This window comes from Panicum virgatum, chromosome 5K, assembly GCF_016808335.1.
Source record: "Panicum virgatum strain AP13 chromosome 5K, P.virgatum_v5, whole genome shotgun sequence".
In the NCBI taxonomy this organism is placed as follows: domain Eukaryota; kingdom Viridiplantae; phylum Streptophyta; class Magnoliopsida; order Poales; family Poaceae; genus Panicum; species Panicum virgatum.
Window position 1 is genome coordinate 22394607 of NC_053140.1, and position 7857 is coordinate 22402463.

At 43.0% G+C, this 7857-nt stretch overlaps 1 long non-coding RNA gene and 1 pseudogene across 1 annotated transcript; one reads left to right on the forward strand and one right to left on the reverse strand.

Moving 5' to 3' along the window:
- The first annotated feature begins 3737 nt into the window (after positions 1-3737).
- Positions 3738-7231, forward strand: LOC120706951 (annotated as a pseudogene).
- On the reverse strand, positions 6683-6963 carry LOC120706952. The gene is made up of 2 exons (XR_005688548.1): positions 6822-6963; positions 6683-6783 (listed from the first exon to the last, which is right to left on the reverse strand). It is a non-coding gene; the product is annotated as an uncharacterized LOC120706952 (long non-coding RNA).
- Positions 7232-7857: the final 626 nt, after the last annotated feature.

Below are 7857 nucleotides of genomic sequence, written 5' to 3' on the forward strand. Positions count from 1 at the left end.
AACTTGTTATTTTTCAAATCTTGTCAAAGCGTCGTTAGTCCTCATGTATGCACCTAGACATTTTGAGCAAAATGGCACTAAAGACCCGTCAAGCACGAGTACACAACCCCTCTTGATAGTACGACTATCTATCCAACAAATCCGGTCACTTTTTATCCACTAAACGCCTTGTCACCGGTAAAATACAAAAGCCTTATTTTATATCTTTGCCTTGAGTCCGAGCTTTGCATATCATCTCCAAACTTCACACGTTCACAACCAAATTCCTTTCATCCGTGGATCAACCTATGCTCATTATCTCGAATGAAATTGTTAATCCACAAAATGTTGTCATTAATTACCAAAACTCGAATTAGGGGCCTAGATGCTTTCACCTAGCTACGCCTATCTTCTCTTTGTCATCACTTGAACCTAAAAGCCCGAGAATGGTCATCTTAACAATCATATTAGTCCAAGTGTTGTGTTGTCTATATCAATCACCAAAACATTATATTGAAATATGGCATGAGAGACCATTTTCGCTACAACGTAGAACATGGCATGGACGCGGTAGAATGAAAGTTGTGATGGCAAATTTCCAATTACATGAGTTCCAGTGATGAATCTCCAAACGGTAAGAATTATAATGGCCTCTTTCCAAATAACCCTATCCACTGCGCACCCTTCCCTTCGCTTGCTAATCCGCGAGCGTGCGCCATGAAGGAACTCAACAATCGTTTTCCGACATTATGTTTTTTTCCTTTTTCGGAAACAACAAGTTCGAAGCGGACTCCAGTTTTCCTTTCACAGCCTCGCGGATCTTCTGCCCGTTCTGCATTACTCCGCGCCCCTGCGGCATGCACGTCTGCACCATGGCGAGATACTGCACGCCCCAGGTGGTGATGGGCCCAGCATCCCATTCAGAGGCCACGTGTGCTGCATGCACTTGTGCTCCACGCCAACCACCGGCGAGATTTTGCACGCGCCCCGAGTGGTGGTGGGCCCACCATCCCATTTCCTTTCAGCTTCCTCAAATCCATTGTTATATGTGTATATAAATTATACAAAAAATTATATAAAGCAAAAGAAAGTGTACTCAGATGTATAGCACAAAAAGAAGCAAAATATTTATACAACAAACTTATGTTACTAATGTATGAAGAAACATGTTTATACGATAAATTTATATATATAACTTTTATGGAAAGAATCATAAGATTAACATTTCCATCAAAACTTTGTTGCAAACAAATTTGAAGAGAAAAAAAGTTGTGCAAAAAGATAATTCTCAGAAGGACAAAAATATTAATATAACTTATACAAAAGAAGCAAATCTATTATATGAAAAATTATGTATATAACTTAAGCAGAAAAGAAGCCAAAACTATTAAAAATATATATATAACTTTTCTAATAATAAAGTTATGTATCCGTTGCAACAATTTTTTGGAGGGAAAAGAAAAGACAAGAAAAGGAAAGAGAAAAAAAACAAGCACCGTGCCTCCGGCCTCGCTAAAAAAAATAATGCCGCCTAGCACGCAGTAACTCTGCTGATGTGAAGGATAAAAGAAGGCGAAATAGCCAAATTCGTCCCCAAACTATCGCGTCCGGCTCAATTCGTCCCTCAATTATCAAAATGTCCAATTTAACCCCTGAACTATTTATATTGGTCCGGTTTTATCCTTGTGCTGAGATGGCGTGCCACCATGGACTGCCTCGTCAGCGCATAGTCATATTAGACTTCCAACTCACATTGAAATATCAATTTTACCCCGTTCTTTTTCCTCAAGACATCTACCCTCCCTCTCCCAGCCAACCCCTCTGGCCCTCTCGCTCCCTGGCAGTCAGGCTGCCGCCAGATACAGCGAGCGCGGCGCCGCACCTCGCCACCCCCCTCCAAACCAGCTCGCCGGCCCCTCCTAGCCTGCTCGTCGGCCCAGCAAGCCTGCTCGCCGCCCTCAGCAAGCCCAATCCTGACCACCATCCCCTCTGTATGCTCATCAAGTAGCTGTGTCAAAAAAAATTAGCTGTTCAAACTGCAAAATCAATCGGCAAAATGAAATATTCTCATCACAAATTAAACCATTGTACCCTCAATTTCAGTCAAATCACAAGCCCTAACCAAGAATCACAAACACTTCCCTAAGAAAAAAAAAGAACCACAAACACTTCCCTAAAAAAAATCACAAACACTTACCTCCAATCAATGCCTACGGATTTCAGATGAGCACCCCATTGTGTGTGCACATTGAATGCGTGTGCTACTTTTCTCCTAGCTCAGGTTGAGCCTCCGCCTTGCCCTTGAGCAGATCCGCGGGGCATTGTAGGAGCAGTGACCTGCGTGGCGCCCTGCAAGTGCCAGCGAGCGGCTGGGGAGGAGCTGGTGAGCAAGCTTGCTGGGGACGGCGAGCAGGCTAGGAGAGGGGCGTGGAGGTGCGGTCAGTTTTTTTTTCGGACCGGTCCGTTGAAACCGCCGCGGACCAATAGCGGTAAACCGGTCCGGTTTGACCGGAAACTAGAAAAAACCGATCAAATTCAAATTTTAAATAAAAAAGGTAGTTGAACCGGTTTCCACCGGTTAGCCTATCGGTTAGGCCGGTAAACCGATCCGGTTTGAGTGGTAACCGAGGAGTTGAACAAAAAAATCGACGGTTTTAAAGTGGTTCTCCAATGTGAAATAAATGAAAATTTTGGCATGAGTTATGCACATATTAATGTAAAAGACCACACCAAAATAATAATTTATAATCATGCATACAAATACAATAGCAATAAGCGTGCATACAAATACTATAGTCATAATCGTGCATACAAATACAATAGTCACTGATACACATTAATAAAAGTTCAACGTACGAATGGAAAAACCCCCATTTGGGACGCCATTTGGTATTTGGCGGTGGACATCACATTCAAACTTCGCACTCTAAGCAGCTCAGCTTTGTAGTCTTGCCAACTTTATCCTGTCCACGCCGATGTTGTCTCCCATTCCTAAACTAACATAGTGTAAAAATGGAGATTTTTCCATTCGTATACCCATCTCGTCGGTGGCTGCATGCTGATGTCAGGTATGGGATAGTGAAAAGAGTGTGAGGTATCTCTGATGTCTTTTTTTTTAACTTCAAATGCCCGCAAATTATACTAAATGAACGAATATTTGAAAAAAATTTGACACCATTAAATTCATTGGAACTTGAAGTATTTTTAGAAATTTTATTGAGAATTTTTCATTTTTTTAATTTAAATTTGAAGTTTTGAATTTGGACGGTTTGAAACCGGCCAGTACCGGAACCGGTCCGGACCGGTTACACCGGTAACCGCGGTTTCCGGACCAGTTCCGGTCAGTAAAAAAACCTTGTGTGCGGTGGCCTGACTGTCAGGGAGCGAGAGGGGCTGGGTGAGAGGGAGGGCAGATGTCTTGACAAAAAAGAATAGGGTAAAATTGACATTTCAACATAAGTTGGAAGCCTAATTTGACTGTGTGCTGATGAAGACTGTCCACTGTGGCACGTCATCTCAGCACAAGGACAAAATTGGGGCACGTCATCTCAGCACAAGGATAAAATTGGACCAATATAGATAGTTCGGGAACTGAATTGAACGTTTTGATAATTGAGGGACGAAATTGAGCCAGCCTTGATAGTTCCGGGACGAATTTGGTTATTTTGCAAAAAAAAAAAAGATAGAATAGTCGAGACGAGTCAGGTGGGAAGGGGAAATGAGAGTAAAAACAGTTGGCCGGGCGCGGGAATCGAGCGCTGCTTTCTGGCGCTCGCGCAGAATTGGATTTGCGCCCTTCCCTCCGCCCCCTTCCACTCTGCCCCACCCGCCCTAATCCTCGCCGCTGTGGCCGCCACTGCTCCGTCCTGACCCCGCGCTCGCACCATCCCCGGCGACTCATCCACGCCCCGCTCCATCCTCACCCAGGCGTCGCCTTCGTCGTCGTCCGTCCCCACATTGCCCGCGTCCCTCCGGCCTCGGCGCGTCACACGCTGCGGCCGCGCCGTCGTGGACCTCGCCGTCTCACTCCACGCTCGCCACAGGCCGCCCCGCCCCCTGCTCGCCTACCGCGTCATCAGCGCCTCCGGCTTCGGTATAAGTTTGGGGGCTATTGCGGTTGCTGGAGCTCTCTAAACGGAATCGATGAGAGGAGAGTCGGAAAAGGCGCAAACACTTCGTATATCGAATATAAAATAATCCGGTTCCGATCCCGTCCCCTATCTGCCGCTCCCAAGCATCGCATCCGCTCGCAAAGGGCGCCGCCTCCGCCTGGCGATTCGAGACTTCCGGAGATTGGGCCGCCTGGGTGAGCCGCGCTATCCTGCCGGCATCACCTGCTCCCTTTCGCTGCGGCGTCGCAGCTCACCGGTGGCTGGCCGTCGGTGGTCTTCCAGATCCACGCTTACATTTGAAGCTTCCACACAAAAGCGGAAGCTTCGCTTCACTCGGCCCTCGTCCTCCGCCGCCTTAGCCGGCCCTGCCGCCTCCGTTTAGAGCTGCTCTCGTTTCGTCCCGCCCAGGTATTCCCAAACCTCTCTGATCCTCACTGTATTCTCTCGGTTCGTGAACTGGTGATGTTTAAACCATGTAATCTAATGACCGGATCTGTGGGTTATTGGATTTTTGGATTGAAAATTTACGTTTACGTACTGCTGTAATCTTCTCTGTCCCGCTGTGTGCTACTGATATCACAAAGAAATAAAATGACTTGTTGCAGTCAGTGTAGGAATTGTAGATGATATACAGCAAAGCAGTCTGCGATGCAGGACAGAACAATATTTTGTTGTTTCTTCATAGATATTTGACTAGCTGCTCGTAATATTGGAGTTGACAGATTTCTGAATGCAGTTGGGTTCTCTCTCCCCTCTCTGGGTGTGGGTGTGACAGGAACAGGACGCGTTTGCCGTGTTGAGGTGCCGGGCCCTTTCTGTCTACAGTGCAGCAACCAATAAGATTTTACATTCTATAGGAGATTAGGGACAGTCCATGTTTATTGTCATTTTCCTATGATTATTACAACAGTATAAAATAATCCTTAGACCTCTAACATTTTCTTGCTTTCAGGCTTTATTATGAGTATTAGCATTTTAGCCAGAAAGGAAGACATGGAGACTAGGAATTGTCCAGCAAAGAGAAAAAGATTGATGCTTAGTAAACAGACAGACTTATATGGGATTAATTTCTTGTCCCTTCCTGAGGTATGTAAAATCCCAACATGAACTCTATATCATTTATGTTTTGAGGGGATGCATGCTGATTTTTGCTCAAAAACTTACTGCCAGGACATTGTGTCACGGATTATAGCAGGCATAACCTTGAAAGAAGCTGTCCGGATGAGTATCGTATGCAGCAAATTGAGAAAATCCTGGATTTACCATCCTAATCTTGACTTCAATATTTCGACAGTGCCTGCAAGTAGTCGACATAATATAATGCAGGGCCTTAAGAGGTTTATTGACACAGTCAATTTTGTCCTAAGGGAACACAGTGGATTAGCTTTGAACAGATTGGCTGTTAATTTTGAATTGCATAAGGAACATGCAAATGATATTGATGGATGGGTTTCCTTTGCTATCTCATCGAAGGCAAGGGTTGTGGTGCTCAATTTTTCTCCATATCTGGGACAACATGAAAATAACTATAGCTTCCCATGTCATCTTTTTAACAACCAAAATTCATCTCACCTTCAGGTCCTTCGACTTGATAGTGTTACTTTGGATCCAAGTCGAGAATTTTGTGGCTTTTCAAATCTTACAACACTTGCTCTGGTGCATGTGCTTATATTGCAAGATTTGCAGTACTTTTTATTGAGATGCCCTTTACTGGAGTGCCTAACCATCCGACAGTGTCCCGAGCTACATAATTTACATGCTACTCAACCATTGCAGTGTTTGAAATTTCAGTGCGTCCAAGATTGTGCTATCCACAGGATTGATTTGCATGCCCCTAATCTCACATTGTTTCAGTACAGAGGTGGTTCAAAAGTGCTTTTTGCACTTAACGAATGCCTGAAGCTGAAGGCAGCAACTGTTGCATTTTTCGTTGAGGTCTGAGGACAACGTTGGATATGTTTTTACTGAAATTCTGAAGGGATTGCCTCATATTGAGACTCTACGTGTTGAAATGATTGTGAAAACTCAGGTATCATTTTTCGATGAGCATGTCAAGTGATAATTTTTTATATTCTGCATTTTACTTTATACTTACCTTTTCATCTTTTCAGATACATGGATTTATGAAGGCTCCTCTCAGATTTATGCATTTAAAGAATTTGATCATGGACATAACCTTTGGAAATGCTAAACGATTGGGTAAAAATGCAGTCCTTCAATTAGCTTATCTTTTGGAAGCAGCTCCCTTTTTGGTGAACCTACATGTGGATGTAAGATTTTATTCCATCTGTGTTTTTTTACTGTTTTGTAGTTGTAAATCCTCTTTGATATCTTTCAGTCACTAGTATACCATTCTGCCTAATGTTCCCTACCTAGACTTACTATACATGATGTTTACTGTCTTATAACATGCAGTTATTCTCTTAGCCAAAGTTGTGGAAGATGACAAACCGGAAACCAACCTACTAGTTCAATTTCTGAGAGTATTGTCCTGGCCAGTTTAAGTGTGTAATGCTGCAGCCTAGGGAATGCTGGCATGTTAAAATTGATCATTGATTGTATATTTGCCACTAATGGTTTCTTATTTTGCATTTTTGCACATGATTTTCATGCTATTAGTTTCTTTTCACTGACAATATCATGGTGTCAAAATCTGTGTAGATGTGCTGTGCATTTTGTAGTGAGTGCCGCCCTAAAAAGGACGTGATTGCGGATCACCCTCACCATAACCTGAAGGATGCCTGCATAACCGGTTTTAATGGCAACGGAGGCCAAGTTGCGCTGGTAAAATATATCCTTCGCAATGCAGTACGACTGAAGCGTATGGCTGTAGATCCGAGAAGAAAAATACTGGGGGCAATGGTAGAAGAATTTGAAGGCCGGATGTTAGCTGAGTCAGAACTGGTGCCACATGACAGGAACGGCGTGCTGACAATTTTGGGGTGATACCTATGTTTATAATTTATGGCCATTCGACAAGCCTTTGATTATGATTTGTATAAGGAGTTTACTAGCATGTATGAATAATGACAAGATAATTCTGAGTTACTGCTGACTATTATGCAGACATAATACATCTCAGATCAGTAGCATGTATGAACGAGAACATGACAATAATTATCATCAACAATTCGAGGACATGACATTCCCTGTGGTCCGTCCAAGCATCATAGATTACTAGGAGTTTTCCTGGTGTTTTGCTGCAGGATTTAAAAAATGATTTAAAATGATTATTGTTTTTGAGAGGAAGAGAGGAAGAGACTATAAAGCCATCTAGATTGCATTGTCTATGAATTGAGTAAAAATATGTATGCACGAAGAGCATAATCGAAAATCATGGGACTGATTCAGGTGGAGAATGTTGATATGGTGAATTGGTTATACGTGACAAGAAAAAAAACAATATATGGTACAAGTCACGAGCAATCGAGAATTGGAGCTTAGTGTTGGACAACTAACTTTAAAACATGAAAGGAAGATTATTTAGTCATAAGACTCACATAACACTTTTCATGGAATTCTTGCTACTGTTGGAATTGGAGCTTAGTGTTGGACAACTAGCCCAGTTCTTGAGGAAGATGCCAATATTCTTTACCATGACAAGTGTCAAATGACACCCATATATCCATAATAATTGGGTATGCCTTTGTGCTTGTGCATTGTTCTCACAGTTTTGTAATGTAGATCTTTTTCTTTCTATTTTTAGAGGTGAAACTTGTGGATGTCCCATAAATGAATTATACCTGGTGGAGAAATTTGTGTTAGA